Raw genomic sequence first — 18,007 nt, forward strand, 5'->3', positions numbered from 1 at the left:
GGGAGAGGGAGAGGGAGAGGGAGAGAGAGAGAGAGAGAGAGAGAGAGAGAGAGAGAGAGAGAGAGAGAATATGAATATATGAATATGCAGGTCAAAAGCATAGCAACAGGGCATTAAACCTAATAGTCTTCCTAAGCACAGACTCTATGTAACACAGGCCATACCTACATAACCATATAAGTCACCTCTGATACTGGCTGCCTCCAAGACAACAACTCTAACATTTTCCTTTACCTCATCAAGACTCTAACACCACTGAGGGAGGGACGTTCTTTTCTGTCTCTGGATGCCCCATGATCTTGGCTTCTCAGAACATTTAGAGGATAAAACAAATATAACATTGAACACACGTGAAACCCTGTCCTATGGTAGACACTCGGCAAACAGCATTTATTAATATTAGTGTCATCATCACTCTCCTCTCTATGCCTTACACACAAATATATCCACAACGCCAAGGTCATCTACAAGCAGGAAGAACACATTCCCCTGGTGTGGTGAAGGATATGGACAGTTGGCCTACTCAGCTATAGCCTAGGTCCTCACCCCCATTCCTTCTCCGTGGATCCTTTGTGCACTCTCTCAAGGCTTGTGAGCCACACTCCCAATTATACTAAATGTGTGATATTATAATGTGTGCTTCATTAACACACTGAATTAGAACATCTGTTTCACATCTAGTTACCTCTGTGAAGGAAAATGTTGATTCGGTACTTCTGTAGCAAGTACAATGTGATATAATAATATTACTGATTTTTCTTGGAAATAATCACGGTTCTAGCTAATACTAATGGAGAGCTTTGCCTATATTCATATTAAGAGGATATGTTAAATTATAATTGAAAATTATAATTGAAATTATAATTGAAAATAATGTCAATTTTTCCTAGGTCGCCTGAATTCTTTCCTTTGGACACAAGGTTAGAACTCTGGGTGTTTTGCTAACAGCAAGGATTATTTGTTCAACTTGTTCTTTAGAAGAATTTTCACCTGTCTACAACATCTCAACAATTCACTGAGAAGCAGACTACAAGATCTTAGCAAAATAAGTAGCAACACACAAACACTCGCCAAAGTCTCCAGATGCCCAAGGTTAATGTTTTCTACAGCAGTGCTCAGTAGATATCTAGGGAAACTCTCAAGAACTGTAGGAGTGAGCACCATTTCACACAGCTGAGTTATCTAGTGAACAGACCAGAAGAAAGACATTTCTTCCAGAGCCTTGTACACGTGAGGTATCCAGGCATAGGAGAGAAATGCCAAAGCCTGTCCTGTGTGTGTTGTGACTTGAAGCCAGCTCAACATAAGGCTCAATTTGAAGATCTCCTATAATGTGGACTGCCCCGTTTCCTGATACCCACTATCTCCAGTAAAAAGTAAATATCTAGTTTTTCTTCCCCAAGGTCAGAGTTTAGAATCATTACAGGAAAAGAAAACACAAAAACATAACTGGAATTTAACACTCCTTCTGTTCCAATACCCAGATCGAATACTTTTATGTAGGCCCCAGCCTACAAATTATTACTACAAATTATTCATGAGCATTGTCTGGCTGTTTTCACATTCTTTGCTTAATTTAATCCTTACTAGCCCTATACAGTAGATGTTATTACCCCATTTTCCAGATGAAGAGTTTTGGATGATATCAATTACAGAATTCACCCAAAGGCATTCAACCACCCAGTGGTAGTGTCCAATTTAAAGTCAGGTATTCTGACTCTACATCCAGGGTTCATCTTATCACTTTCCAGCAAACCCCTGCCCCCACTATGAGAACCCAATGCTGCCCACCCCTTCAGACACAAACAGTCTTTATTCACAAAGTTCCACAAGCCTCTGGCCAGTAAAGGGGAGATGGCGGAATTGCAACTAGCTGCTCTTTAATTTTTTAAAAGGAACAAAGTTAGAGCTGAAGAAATAGCTCTGTGGTTAAATTAAGAGCACTGACTGCTCTTCCAGAGGTCCTGAGTTCAATTCTGAGCAACCACATGGTGGCTCACAACCATCTGTAATGGGATCTGATGCCCTCTTCTAGTGTGTCTGAAGACACTGACAGTGTACTTATATACATAAAATAAATAAATAAATATTTTTTAAAAAAACCAAAGTTAGGCATAGGCTAAATTTCAAGCTAAATCTACAGTCCACAAAAAGCCAAAACAAGCCTGGTCAGCAGTCACCTGGAAGACAAAAGAGATATTAGCTCTCCCCCTTCAAAATCCACTCATCTCTTCCTCCAGACTGTAACACCAGCCCTACTGAGGGAAAGCTTACAAAAGGCTCCTAAGAGAGATCCCAGGGCAAACTGCACAATGGCCATCTTCAGCACTCTGTTGTCAGACACAAGAAAAATCTCTTATTCTGAGAGGCTCATTAGGGTTACGCTGGTATCAGGTGGGGGAAGGATTAATAATAACTAAAGTCTCTCAGATTCATACCTGGCTTAAAATCCTCGCCCAGAGTCTGCTTATCATGAGTCTGTGATACAAGGAGAGCAAGACGCAGCAGATAAGCCGCTTCAACTTCACCACTGCTACATCAAAGAAAGCGTGCATCTAGACAAGGTTATCTGAGAGGAGTCTTCATAGTAAAACAGTGGGATTAATGGGACGGTTGGTCCCTTTTTACGGGAACACAATTATCTGTTTGGCCCTTTTTATTTTAGGCTTGTTTCATCAGAAATCACGTTTTGAGTGCACCTATACACATCAAACAAATAGTCAAAACCCCTCACCAGCAGACTATAAAGCTAAGAAGTAAATGAGAGAGGTCAGGAGAGGGGAGACAAGTGAGACAGTGACCAGGTGATAAGGAGCCTAGCCCCGGAATGCAAGCCATAGACAGACTGTGGTTAGGTGCTAGTGAAATCATTTTCAAGGGAGCATTTAACTGGATGTCTCTTTTAAAACCAAGTCAATTAATACTCTGGGAGCCTCTTTAAGTGGGACACTATGCTTGACCCGGTTATAAGCTCTGTCTGCTGCAGATCTAGAGCTGAGCCATCTGGGAACAGCACAGGCTGCAGGTTGGCCCAACCAGCCCTGTCGCCCACATGATTACCATCGAGTCTTCCTCTAAGACAGGGTCCATATCTTTCACAGGGTCCATATCTTTCTCATCTGCTCAGTCGCCCATGGACAAACCAATGTAGTTCAGGCTGAGTGGATGCGGGTGTGTGGAAGGCTCACCTTGGGCTGATCCTGTGGTAGCCGTGGTTGACTCTTCAAATGCTAATCAGGAATCACCTGCTCCCTGTTGATCACAAGTCACCCAGTTCTGGTATCCCACCAACTCTAGGTCCCTGTGAAGGTGCCAGATGCCAGCCTCATACCTCACCAGTCTCAATCAAAGTTCTGAAGACCCTAAAGGAGACCTTTAAGAGCCTCCAGTAATCTTCCTGTCTCCGGGCATCTGCCACCTCTGTCTCTGATCTCATGAACAGTAATCCTCCCAATCCTCAACATAGTTGGTACCTCTAACTTTGGCCACCATAGGTGGCAGAATCTGTAAGTTCAAACATATCTTTAAAATAATCAGGATGTACAAAAGAGGAAACTAAAACCCAGAGAGGTGCAGTGTTTTGGTCTGGGCTACACAGCCTTGTCAGGTCTCCTCACTGCCATGGTGAGCACTGTCCCACCAAACACCTTCCCTGTACCATATACTCTGGTCACTCCAAAGACAGACCTTCCTCAGGGAAGGTCCCTAAGAAATAATCTTTGTTCCTGTCTGAAAGGTAATAAAGTTTTCATCAACCGATTTTAAAGGACTGATAGAATTGTCTAGTACAGACAGACCATCTTGCCTTCTTCACCATGATGCCATTAAGTTAGAAAATATGTCCCATCCTAAGATAAGCTATTATGAACAGCCATTCTCCCCATGACACACTGATTTCCTGCACATCTTAGTACCTGTCCCTTTAAAATTCTGACCAGCATTTAAAGAAAAACTCACAAATTTTAATAAGAGCAAAACTGCTCCTTTGAACAAATCATATCACTTAAAATTATTTTATAAACAGTTCAGTATAAAAATGCCAAATAAAATGAAGTATCCACCCTCTCCCATCAGCTGTAGGGAACCAGTTTAAGGAAAGTTGAGCAGTGTGGCAGCCTCCTACTTCACTACTCTGAGGAAGACCCCACTACAAATTTGTCTTACCCAAGCTGAAAGCCACTGCTCAGAGCTCAGTTAAATAGTAACAGAAGCAGGGTCAGAGTGTATGGTCTTGAAACACCAACCCAATGCTTCCCAACCGGGGCCCCACCCACAACAGAAAAGTCTGTTGCTTCAGTTCCGTGAATAGGAGAGCCAGCTGAACTGGAGAAATGGCTTAAAACACCAGCAAAACGGTGGCACTGAAATCCAGGTTCCTTCACATGGGAGAGCCATGTGTTGTTGGGCTCAGTTTTGATGTTGCAGTAACCACCCCACCTCACCTCCCAGAAGTCTTCAAAGGCCATATCTGTTTTTAAAGGCCTAGGGATGCCTCCGTCCAAATGGAGAAGAGACTGAGATCTCCTGTAAGCCTCCACAACTGCGTGTGACAATACAATATGAAACAACATTCTTACGTGCTAAAAATGCAAGAAAGCCCAATGAACACAGCCTAGTTCTCAAATCTCCAAAATGCGGAGGATATCAAAAGGAAATAAAACCTTGTAAGAGTCCAGAAAGCAAAATCCCACTTCCTTAGAGCAGAACACGACCCAAAAGCGCTCACCTTCTGACCTGCTATTAATACCAACTAGCTAAGAGAATACCAGCGAGAACATAACTGAAGTCTCAGTTCTGTTTTTTCCTCAGGCCTTCGAAGGTATTGAAAGAGGATTGAGGTAACACCAGCCAATGAATGGGGGACGCTCAGGGTACCCACAAATGCAGAATCATGAATGTGAGTGGAGCTTGTCAGAGGTCTAGAAAGGCCCAAGACACTTGCATGAGAAATCGCAGTATAACAATATAATAAAGAAAACATCAGAAAGTTTGTGTGGACATAGGTAATATAATTTTTAGTACACACAACAACGACAACAAATGTTATTGACTCTGGGACCTTTTGCATAAATGAGGCCTGGGTCAAACACATTTCCATACCCACGACTATGGGAAGAAGTCCTGAATAAGGGTGTCACGAGTGGTCATAGAACTTCCAACACAGCTTCCTCAAGATCACTCTCTTAACTTCTCTGCCCAATGAAATAGAAACATGGGAGGTGGTACTCATTTGATAGTGTTTAAATGTGGTTTCAAACTTCCAAATAACTGGTCTCTCCCATCACAGTTTGTAAATGCCACTGGCCAGCAATGCCAAAAACTGGTCCCACATGGCTTCATATTCTAATAGCATTCTTAACTGTGAAATTCTCTTTATCTCTTCTGTAAAGAGAAAAAAAATATCTTTATCTCTTCTGTAGAAATTGACTCTTCCCTGGATGTTGGAGAAAGTAGCACCCAGCCATTCATGATCCCGAACTTCTCCTTGTTCATTGAAAGATATTGTCTTGATACAGCCTCACATCAATGCCCACAGAACCAATTGGTGTTTCTGTCAGAAATCTCAGACTCCAAACTCCCCATTCTCCCTGAGATCAATGTGGAAAAAGAATGGAGACACCTGAGGACTCAGACTCAGAGAATCTTACACTTCATCTAAAACATGTATTATGTACAGCAGTTTTCAGAGAGTCCCAAGGAAGACAAGAAAGTATACGTGACATTATCACTTCATTGCTCTCATGAACCAACAAGATTCATTCCTGACTGTGCTCAGCCTGATCCACACTGGGACCAACACTTGTTCATGGTGTACAAACAAAATCAAAAGAGTCCCTACATTGGAGGCATTTGTTGCTGGTGAGTCATGTCTGCCTGTCTGGTCATAGTATTCCATTGTGGAAAAACAAAGGGTTGGTCTGTCCTCTTGTGATACGGTACAATCATCTACCCAAGATGCGTTTTCTTTCTGCGTCAGATCATTTTTAAGGGTACTATCTGCCTAACCTTGGCCACCTGATTCCTGCCACCTTTGTGAATATATTTTACCTACCTACACCTATCTCCTCAAACTGGAATACACTGAAGGTGAATTGGCTTTTCCCTGTAGCTCCTGAGTCTGAAGAAATATCGGCAAACATACCTCTAGACTGTGAGACCATACACTCTGAGCCCGAACAGTCCCTAGCCAGCCAGTTAGTCACTGAGCGACATCAGAATCACCTGTCTCCATTTGAGTTTTATTCCAGATAAATCTAACCCAGGGACACAGCTTTGTCATACCACATGGGCAGAGAGAAATGGGGGACTTTTAGACTCTTGCTGATTGGAAGTCCAGACACTGTAGGGAATTCACAGACAAGGCTCACACCGAGTAACCCAGCGGCTCTCACCCAAATAAACTCTAACAAGACCCAGTGGGTGAGCCCAGGTAACACAAGCTCTACTTCCTGCCAGCTGCCTCCCGGAGGCTCTGGTTTATTCTCACCTGTCTGCTTCAAGACAAGCTTGTCTTTCCACACAGGTGTTTGAATTCCAGGTTCAAAAGAAGTTTAAATGCGAGGACTTACCTCATTTACCTAAAGATTCTGGGTGGGAAGTCCTATGGCTCTGGCGATGAGAAGAAGGCAGGAAGCTATCACACCAGCTCCTACCGGGATGGCGAGCCACGGCCTTATCACGTCTGAGCTCTCATCAGAGTGAAGATAAATGCATATGACAATAATTTAAAATCATTTTGTAGGATGTTAAGCAATAAGCCACCAACCGGGAATTCCCTAAGTCACTTCCCCCTCCTCTGATTGGCTGCTGGGTCCTTTAAAAAAATAAAATAAAGGATTACAAACATTGGCTCATTTGCATTTGGCCAACTCACACGTTAGTGTTCAAACAAAACAGGTCTAACCAGGTTATGCCTGTGTCTCAAGAACAGAGACAACCTGTTAATGGATGAGGAATTGATTTGGTGGGGACTGTGCTTTTCAGCTTAAAGACAGTTTCAGGTGAAAAGTATCTCACTCCCCAAAGATGCTGGGGGGGGGGGGGGAAAATAAAAAAGCCAAGTCCCTGTCAAGCAAATGAAGGAAGAGGGCTGGAGGTACTCTTAAACATCCGCCTCATTTTCTAACCTGTATTTAATCCTCTGCTATGTCATCAAGATCTTTGCCCTGGCTGTGCAGGTACCCGGCGTGGAAGGAGCTTCTAGCCCATTCTGTCTCTGGGCATCATGACTGACTCTTTGTAGTGACTCTTGACCATTTCAGAGGCTTTCCCCAAGCCCCAGGTAAGCACCTTGGAGGAGGGGATGGTCCTGGAAGGGAGGGGCCACTATGAAATGTCTTCGGGCAACAATCCTCCTCAGCAACAAGGGCTGGTTGACCAGTTTATCTTCCCTTCCCCTTGACTCTTAGACGATGCATCTTACTGTTTATCAACCCGCCCGGTAAGATCCAGAAAAAAGAAAACCAAAATGCCAACAGTCTGAGCAAGATATGGACTGCTGAGGAGGAATCTACGATTTCACGGATCCCCACCCCCTGAGCTAAGGGAGCACAGGGAGTTTCCTATTCTTGCTTCACTGGGTCCCACATGTTTCTCCACCTGCACAGGTGAGCAACTACCCTGGCCAGGAAAAATACAATCCCCTAAACATTAACTCTCCCTTTTGAGTCTTTCTGAACACCAGTCTTCTATGAGCAAAGAATCCCAGGCAAGTATGTTGAACTCAGAAAGCCTCCTCTCCCTTTGTTGGAAGGCAGGAGGAGTTTGGCAAAGAGAAGATTTTGTGATCAAATTCCTTCTGTGAAAAAAAATAATTATATATATATATATATATATATATATATATATATATATATATATATATGTGTGTGTGTGTGTGTGTGTGTGTGTATACATATATATGCACTGTATATATACATATATATGTATATATGCTATATATATGTGTGTGTGTGTTTATATATATATGCAAAAGTTCATGAAAGGAACAGAACTCAAATGGTTGTTGTGCTGCTAACTGGGACAGGAGCCAGCCAGCTGCAATACTTTCTCGTACTTGTTGCTTGGTTTAAGTACCATGAATTCAGAGACGTTTCAAATGCAAAATATAGTGGTGAGGCAGGGATGAGTTTGGAGGGGTCTTGGAAGAAAGTAGGTCTTTAAATGAGGTATTGGAGTCCTTAATGTGGTAGAGTTTAGGGTGGCTCTGTAAAGCTTCTCTGCTTCTCTAACCTCCAGCAAATAAACCCACCTCCCCTCCAGTTCAACTTTATCTAGCTGCCAAAGGCTCTGTTAACATGCCAATGTATGCCCTGGGCCTTATAAAAGCAGTAAATGTCATCACTGCCCATTATCATATTAGCCCCAATTAGTTTATCAGCTCCAGATCTGAGAGAGAGGCCCCAGGGAGCAGCCAGCTGGAGTTTTGCTGGAGAGATGAATCAGGCTGCTCTAACTCCACCCACCATCGGGCGTTCCAGGGGGAGAGGAGGAGAGGAGGAGGGCTCTAGGGAAGCAATCTTAGCTTCTCCACACATTTGCCGGACCTTCACCTGAAACAGCAGAGACTAGTAAGGGGTAAAGGGTATATAGCCCTGAGGTACAAACATCAAATAAAAATACCTAAAATTTGTGGCTCCCTAGCCCAGGCCCAGCCACTCTTAGTTATAGGCCTTTTAATATCAAGATGAGGCAGTTGATTTCTGCTTCCATTCCTTTTACACTTATATTCTACTAAGCTAGACGGACACTCCTGAGAAGGGACAATCTGGAGCATTGGTGGAGGTGGGATGTCACTTTAAAGCCAGAGCCACTGTGGGCATGTATATGTACATATCTCCACAGGTACATATATTAATACACATACTAATATATATGTATACATATGTATATACATATATTAATATATATTTCCTAACAAAGTGTCTGATAATTAGTGAATCCATATTAAGTATTGATTGTTTTCTTTACTTTGGACTAAACTTATCCTTCTAGAAGAAAAACAGTAGCTAAAACAGTACCTGCCCGCAGTCAGGAAAGAGAGAGAGACAGAGAGACAGAGAGACAGAGAGACAGAGAGACAGAGAGAGAGGGAGAGAGGGAGAGAGAGAGGGAGAGAGAGAGAAGGAGAATATTGATTCTTAGGCATTCATTCATGGAGAAACTCCTTCAAATAAAGTCATTTATCTGATAGTAAACTTCAACAAGACAGTGCTGGTAGGTAGGTAGGTAGGTAGGTAGGTAAGTAGGTAAGTAGGTAGGCAGATAGGTAGGTAGATAGAGCAAATCTGAATAAAAATTTTTAATACTAACTATTGAAACATCAAACAGAGCAGATACTTAACACAGATACAGAGCAGGTGTCTGTGTTAAGGGCAGAATGTCGTTAACATCACAGATTTCCATCATTCATTCTATGTTTCTAAGATTCTCTGGGAGACAGATAAGAAGGAAATAGAACCAGGAACTATACTAAAATCTCCAGAAACACAAATACTCTAAATAGAAGCCTGCCTCATCTTTCCCATAGGTCAAGGCTCTGCCAAGCATCAGACTTGTACAAAGATGGGGAGCCTCTGAATCAAGTCCTGAGAGATGTCTCAGTGAAGTGTCTACTGTACAAACATGAGAACATGGATTCGCTGCACCCAGGTAAAATGCCAGGCATGGCAGCATGCACCTGCAATCCTAGCACTAGGGATGACAAGTGGTTCCCTGCGGCTTGCTGGTCAGCTAGTCCTGCTGAATCAGTGAGAGTTCTGTCTCAAAACCTAAGGTGGAGAATGACTGAAGAAAATGTCAACCTCTGGCCTCTAAGTGCACATGCACTCAAGTGTATATACACATGCATTAACACACACACATACATACACACATATATACATAAACATACACACACACACACATATACAGCAGGTAGAGCAGACAGGACTATTTGTAGTTCCCTGGAGTTCCTGAGTTAGTTGGTTGGTCTACTAAAAGATCATGAAAGTAAAGAAGCAAAGGGACCTAAGTGCTAAACCAAGGCTGAAACAAAGAGTCTCTCTGAGATCAGCAAGCCTTAGGGGGTTCAAGGTTCAGACAAAGCCACGATGTCATTACAAGGCAATGACAGTGATATCCTTGTTCTACACAAAGGCAGATGCTCACTTGCTTTACACTTCAGTCCCAAACTAGAGGCCTATATTCATCTTTGAAAGCAAATGTGTGTTTGTGTGTATTTCTGCCTCTCATTCTCTCCTGATGATATGGATCTACCCAAGTGCAGAATGGGACAAGTATGTAATAAGAGACAAACAAAAGTTTAGCACAAGTTGAACAGGAACAAGAAATTCTCTCTCCCTCTCTCTCTCTCTCTCTCTCTCTCTCTCTCTCTCTCTCTCTCTCTCTCTCTCTCTCTCTCCTTCCTTTGTGTGTGTGTGTGTGTGTGTGTGTGTGTGTGTCTGTGTCTGTCTGTCTCTTTGTCTCTCTCTTGTCCTGTAAAACTCACAGGGGACAGAAAGTCAGTCATTTATTAGCCTGGTTATAGCCAAATAAGGAACTAGGCTTCATACATATGTATGTAAAGTCTCTAGAAACACAAATACTCTGAATAGAAACCGGCTTTATCTTCCCTACAGGTCAGATGGTTAAGAGGCTTCTCACCTCCTTAAACTCTGAATATTAATGATTAAATTCCAATTATCTTTCTGGACTCTGGGAAGATCTCACAGGCCCAGAAAGTGGCATTCTGTTTCACTGGGAGGTCATAGGCTGACCATTATCCTCATATTTGCACAGAAGACTCTGTGGCTATTGCTATCACATCACATCTGTGCACCCACAAGCTGCCGAGCAAACTCTCCAAACTGCTGTGGTAAGAGACAGCCTCACTGTGGAGTAGAGAGCAACTGAAAAGAGCTCAGTGTGGCAAAAAGATGGAGACAGACAGACAGACAGTCAGACAGACAGACAGACATTCTCCATCATTTGAACATGTCTCCAGCCCTACTTAAGCAACAAAGACAAAACAGAATTACCCTAAAGTCCTACTCAGAAACCCTCCATTTCTGCCCAGCACAGCGTGCCCCTGCCTCACTTCTTCTACAGCGTATTATCTTGCTACTTCCTCTCTGGCTTTATCTTCTCTTGTGACCAGCTTCAACACACTGTCCCAAGTCCATAGTCGGGACAAGAACTCTGGTTCTTGAATCAAACTACTCCCAGACTCTCAGGTTCAATTCTCAGTCTCAGAAAAGGCCAAAAGACCAAGCAAAAGTTGGCCTCTGCCAGACAAATTTTCTGTAACCAGAATTTTCTTTTCTGAATAAGAAAAAGCTTTTCATAATTAAAACAGTCTTTCCCACTTCCTGTGCGACTCTTTATAACAGACAAATTAAAATTGAATATATCTAAGATATACTACATGATGCTTTGATATGGGTATGCCTTGTGGAATGAATGCATCAAAATAATTAATATATGCATTACCATAACAACTTAGCATTTTTGGACAGTGATAACAGTTGTAATCTGTTCTCAGCAGTTTTCAAACACACAATACCTTATTTTTAACTCCTGTTATCCTGTTGTACAATTATCAGTTGTTTTTTATAGGTTATGTTTTGCTTAAGATTGTCCTTCCCACTATCACGGAACCATAAATATAAAATTAATGAAAGGATGACTACAGCATATGGCTGAACTCCAGCCCAGCCAGGGCTACAAGAGACCTTGTCTCAAACAAGTAAAAGCAAGTGAGTGAATAGAAAAGCAAACTAAAACTAACATGGAAGAATCTAAACTGTGGTGACAGACCTGGATCTTAGGGGCCAGTCTTCAGCCCCTGTGGTTCAATATCAAATACTGGAAAAGCTGAGTGTTCAGAATAAAAATTGAGGGGAAAACCCACTGCAAAAGTAGGGATTTTGTGTTGTCAGGGAAGTCATGAGGGTCTTTTGACATAAAGGTCACCCTGCTGCTCATCAGGCTTGGTGGCACTGGATTGGCTGAATGCCACGTGAGAAGTTTCTGACATCTGGAAACAAAATTGAGGAACAGAGCAGAGAGGGCCGTGACAGTGATAGCAGCAAGGACCGAGAACAGCAAGGAAACCGAGTTGGGAGAGAAGGTCACCATCCAGTGGCCATCACTCCTCACAAGCAGGTTAGGGAGTCTCAGAGTGACCACCCAGACAGCTATTCCTAAAATCCTCTTCCAGATAAAACTAGCACTGTCCGTGTCCTTGGACCAAATGCATCGAAAAACTCCTAGAAGTGATGTTGGAAAGTAGACAGGCACATCTACAGGGACTATGCAAAATACTCATTTGTATAAATAAGTTATCCATTCAGGCTATTCAAAACATTTGCACCTGCATGTTTGGAGGAGGCAGGAAAGAAGCCTCTGGAATTATTTCTGAATAATTTCATATTTGGGGGAAATCCAGATGAAATCTCCCTGCTGATGTTGGAACATGTCTTTGATTTTTTTCTCTCTCTTCTCTCCCCACCCTATTAGTAATCACATGTTAGTTCAGGGTTTAAAATTAGTCAGTCTCCCACTCTACACAGACTATATGCCAAACAGTCTTACTTTGACAGCTAACTTCTTTCATGATATTGACCCAGGGAGGTTTGATATAAGTCATGATTTGGAGGCTAGTAGCTCTGAAATTCTGAAAAAACCATATATATATGCATATATGTGTGTGTGTATGTACACATATATGAGTATATGTGTGTGTGTACATATATGAATATATATGTGTGTGTGTGTGTGTGTGTGTGTGTGTGTAGGTGGATGTACAGTAAAACTGAAATAAGGAACTTGGCTATAAACAGAAACAAATCTGCATAGTCAGTGCATGTGAAAACTTCTACTGGGAGCACAACCCCAACAAGAGGGACCAGCCATGGTCTGCACAAAACCCCTTACAGTGGAAATTAAGAAGGCCTTGAGCTCTGGTATTCTGAAAAGAATGGCCTAAGATGGGCAGGGGAGATGGCTCACTCAGTAACATGTCTGCTCACAAGCATGAGCACTTGGTCCAGAGCCCCACTTAAGAATCAGACATGGTTGCATTTCTTTCAAGGTCCTGATAATTAAGACCATTCTACTTGAGTTTAGTAACTAAAACAAATTTGATGTCTATGTCTTTCTATTATAACCCTGACTTTTCTGCTAAAACATATTTGTTCATTCAGTCTTTGTTTTGCTTTCTTTTTTTTTTTTTACTATACTCTATTTTTTTATTTATTCACTTTATATCCAGCTTACTGCCCTCCTCCAGGCCACTGCCTCCCATAATCCTTCCCCCATGCCATCTCCGCTTTTACTCTGAGCTGGTGGGACCCTTTGAGTATCCCCCTACCCCGATACTTGACGTGTCTGTGAGACTAGGAGCTTCTTCTCCCATTGAGGACAGAGAAGACAGATACAGAAATTTGTGTAACATCTTTACCATATATCTGAAGACAATCAAGATTCTAGACACCTGATGAATGAGATCATAAAGTCCTTTCTCATGCTTCAATGTATAATATGCAGCTTTTAACAAATATTCATATTGGCAAGTTCCATTTAATTAGTAGGACTAATATTATCCAGTTAGTTGCACGTGGACATAAATCAGAATCAAGAACTTAGAAGGAATCAGGGATGATCATGCTTCTTATACTCAGTGGGTTTGAAACAATGAGCACATCAGGTTGGGAGGAAGTGGTGGGGGTAATGGAAGGAATTGGAAGGAAAGCAATTGAATGAGTTTGATAACAGTTAAATATATAATTTTTTAATTTAAAAGGAACTATATACAAATCCTCTGTCAGGTCTGTGTTTTACAAACATGTTCTTTGTTGTGCTATTTTTCCTTGGAGATGATGACTTTAACTAAACAGTTTTTAGATTTTAATAAATTCAATTGTCTGCATTTAAAAAAAAAAAAAAAGAATCAGACATGGTGCTATGTGCCTATAACACTATCCCTGGGGATGAAGAGACAGGAAGATCCATGAAGGTCACTGCCCAGTCAATCTAACTAATTGTTGATGTGCAGGTTCAGTGAGAGATTCTGTCAGAATGGTAAGGTGGGAAATCATAGAAGACACTTGAAATTGACTTCTAACCCCCACATGCACATTTACATGGCTGCACACATGGTTTAAAATTAATAAGACGAAAAAGAATGCTGTAAGAAGTAAAGAGGAAGGAGCCACTCCAACAAGAAGAGACTACAGACAGGTAAGCCCCACCCACTATGGACTCCTTTCCACCAACACTGAAAGCTCATGTTGATGGACTTTCCCTATCAACACCAGAAACATGTCAAAGCCTTCTTTATGGCCCTCAGCCTCATTGGCCTATAGCTCTTCAGAAGTTTCTAGAACCACCAGGGCAGAAATCCTCAGGGAATCCTATCTTAGATCCAAGGTTGTGTGGTCACGGTGTGGGAGGGATGCCCCTGGCAAATACCTCACTTTTGCTAATCTATTTTTTTCTCTCAGCTCAGCAGGTTAACTTAACTGAAAGACTGAAGGCCAAGCTGGGACATATGCTGCTTGCTAGGAGGAGGGACAAAGCTCTGTGAACTTGAGCCTTGGCTGGGGGTAGCATTCTTTTTAGAATCAAGTAAGATGAACCTAGAAAGCCACAAAAATCATACCAGTGAAGGTGTAACTGCCAGAGATTCTGCAGGTCACTATGGAGTCTACAGCCTCTCTCAAGGAGAGTCATGCCCTCCATTCTCTCACGGTATTTTCCTTCTTGCTCAGGGCTTCCACCATGCACAGGACACAAGGCAAAACTGCTAGAAAAGATGGCAGCCCAGAGGGGGTGGGTGTTGGGGGCTTATAATCAACCCCAATGACTGCAAAGTCAACTTGGTAAATGTCTTACCATCTTAGTCACAGTTCTACCTGAGTTTCTTCCTCTCTCTCTCCCTGCTTCTCTCCCTTCCCCCCCTCCCTGGAACAACACAGGCACATACAGCACATATGCTCTATTCTGGACTTCCTTGCATCTGTGACCTTCTCAAAACAACACCCAGTTCATTCTCTTTGTCAAAATCCTTGCCAGTTCTATCCCAGGCTCATATTCCTCAGAGAGAAACACACTTACCTCAGGTGACATGCAAGATGATTTCATTTTTAAGCTATGTGATTTTGATGTGAAAAAATTTATAAGTAAAATGAGTCGAGTGAAAGTAAACTCTTAAGTTCTGTAACCCCAGGAAGAATGGAAACAGCTAAAATAGTAGCAAAGAAACAGAAAAGGTTGAAATTCGGGGGGAGTGGGAGGGGGACTGGTTTAAAGATGGGCACTCCACGCTCACACTGCTAGTACCATGGCAGATCACAAATTCTCAGTACTGCGTCCTACCAAGGGAGAGACTTACACCTGCACAGCAAAGTCTCCACTTAAATTCCTGGGTTGAAGTCTTTAATCCTCCAACTTCAGAGGGTACATCCCAACAGCAGGTACGTGTCTTCTATATAAGCACCCTGCACCTCCCTGTTCCCTTTTGTCCTGTTGTGAGCCAGACAGGATGAAGATGAGCAAAACAGTCCCTCCTCATCTTCCCATTCAGCCCCCCCCCCAACTGCCTTCATTCAGAATTTGAATTTCCTAGGACCCTTTGTCCTTGGAAACATGTAATATTTCACATTTAACAAATGTTTCTGGGCCTTCTGCCTCCTGCCTAGGGTATACTAGGGAGTGGTGCCGCAGTCACATGTAGGTGGAAAAAAAATATCTACTGTGGCAGATACAGACTGTAATGGAGTAAACTGTTTCTGATTCTGCCCCAAGAAGCTGCTTCGGATTACTGCTTTTCCCTGCCAGCCTGGCAAATCCAGCCCAAGTCTTCTTTGTAATCCTGTCTCAGAAAGGCCTAACATTACTCCACTCAGGTAGCAGGGCAGCCAGACCTACTTGTTGAATCAAATCCGATGGCCCCGGCCCCAGGGTTGAGATTAATCATTAATGTTGTCTAAAGATCCTTCCCTCTGCCCTTCTTTCTTTTTTCTTTCTTCCTTTCTTTCCTTCTCTCTCTCTCTCTCTTTCTTTATATTTTTCTTTCTCTGTTTTCCTCGACTCCACCACCCCATCCCAGCCCCCAAGACAAGGTCTCTCTGTGTAGCCCTGGCTGTTCCAGTGTTCACTTTATAGACCAAGCTGGCATGGAACTCACAGAGATCTGCCTGACTCTGCCTCCCGAGTTGCTCATCTTTTAGAATCTGTTTCCCCTTTACATCTGCTAGATTCCCTACAGTGTCCCTTTGGTATATAATAATAGACTCTGTTGGGTCTGGTGACTTTCTGGGGTTCTTATAGTTCTTAAACAGGAGGCAAAGCTTGAGGTCAAGCACCCTTACGGCTGCTTTTAGCACATCAAGATCTCTCTTCAAACTGCAGACTAAGGCTCTTCCAGGAGATAGCTCCAATTCCCATGGGGAGCTTAGCCCATAGAAGTACCCTGTGGCCATGTGGTGACTACAGGAGAGGGGGAGTCACTGAGAACCTCAGAACCTCAGGGGAGGCCAGAATCATTGAAAAAAAATGCAAGGTTGAACTTCAGCCTTCACTCCATACTCCTCTTTTCTTGCTCACCCCCCAACCCTCCTCCAGAACCCCTGCCAACTCATTCTAGCTGCTGCCCCATTTTATCACTGAATGTCCCATCAAACCCCACAAACCCAGTCAAACTAGCTAAGTTGGCCAACCTGGGTGCACAGCACACTGACATTTTCTAGCCTGGTCATCTTACAGAGTCATGCATCCTTAGACTAGAGGCCATCTCTGAGCCTCTGTTTCCTCATCTGAACGTGGACTTGATAACACTCCTCACTCCCAACCCTGGGGAACAGAGAGGAAGCATGTTAGGGGGCTCATGCACCCTGAATGCCTACACTGATTGACACCTGCGGGTGATACACTGAGAGCCATGTGGGAACTGCTGCCAAGCCAAAGAACCCAGTTGCTGGTTAATACTGGCTGAGCAGCCATCTCTTTGGGTGGCCAGCATGTAGCAGGAAAGAAGAGTCATGCTTGCAGCATGCTGGCACAAACCCCCACTTTACCCAGCAGTGTTATTTTGATTGAGTACTTAGTACACACCGGATACCGATTTATTAACATGCAGTTTATTACCTAATCCTCCAAAAGGCTCTAGAAAGTACCCATAATCCCACATTTTCAGAATGAGAACTCTGAGACTGAGAAAAAAATTAGGTGACTTTCCCAAGGTCACACTGCTGGAAAGGCCAGATGGGAGCCAGCTGAGGCTGACCTCACTCAGGACCTCTCTCCTTAAACACCTTCTAATCGTGCACAAGAGACTCTCCCCTAGCTTCAGTAGGAGCAGACAGCTGCTCTTCCCTCCAAACAGAAGCAAACTGGCATTTGCCTCCACACTGGGCAACCTAGTCAGTCTTATAAGGCCTGAGAATTAGCAGGCAAGCCTTTGCTTGCTGGGAGATGGCTTACCCTGAAGCCCTGCCGGCTTTCCCAGAACCCTGAGTTAATATTTACATAATCTTACTACATCATTTTCCAGCTTCATCGTGAAGAGAACACCCAGAACCCACTTGGGTGAATATTGTCACTGTAACATGGACAGCTTGTTTGTCAGCCCACAACAAACACACAGACTAATTACAGAGGGAAAGGTTCTTACCTTGGAAACATACTAGGTTTGTATCTGACTCCACTATTTACTAATTATATCACTTTGGACAATTTGAGACTCAGTTTAATCATCTTTAAAATGAATATAAATTGTTCCCATCATTAGTGTTGTCATCATTATCTCTTGTGCCACTTAAATGGACAAAATCCCTTTAATGCTTTATGCAGTGGTTACATTTGTGTGTGTGTGCACGTGTGTGTGTGTGTGTATGTACAGACACACATATACATGACACATATGTAGAAGTCAGAGGACATTCTCTGGTGTCCATCCCCAGGAACCTCCGAACTATTTGAGGCGGTGTTTCTTTCTGGCCTGAGACATCACCACCACAGGCAGGTA

At 42.9% G+C, this 18,007-nt stretch overlaps 1 protein-coding gene across 1 annotated transcript in view; it reads right to left on the minus strand.

The window, feature by feature from the left end:
* The window catches only part of Ehf (ETS homologous factor), a 37,950-nt gene extending 31,251 nt beyond the window's left edge, over window positions 1-6,699 (minus strand). Inside the window, exon 1 of the mRNA XM_028767057.1 lies at window positions 6,570-6,699. The gene's annotated coding sequence lies outside the window, so the exon portion shown is untranslated. The remainder of the gene's footprint in view (window positions 1-6,569) is intronic.
* Between the last annotated feature and the right edge of the window lie 11,308 nt (window positions 6,700-18,007).

Source organism: Grammomys surdaster, unplaced genomic scaffold (genome assembly GCF_004785775.1).
Source record: "Grammomys surdaster isolate TR1022 unplaced genomic scaffold, NIH_TR_1.0 170, whole genome shotgun sequence".
NCBI classification, from domain to species: domain Eukaryota; kingdom Metazoa; phylum Chordata; class Mammalia; order Rodentia; family Muridae; genus Grammomys; species Grammomys surdaster.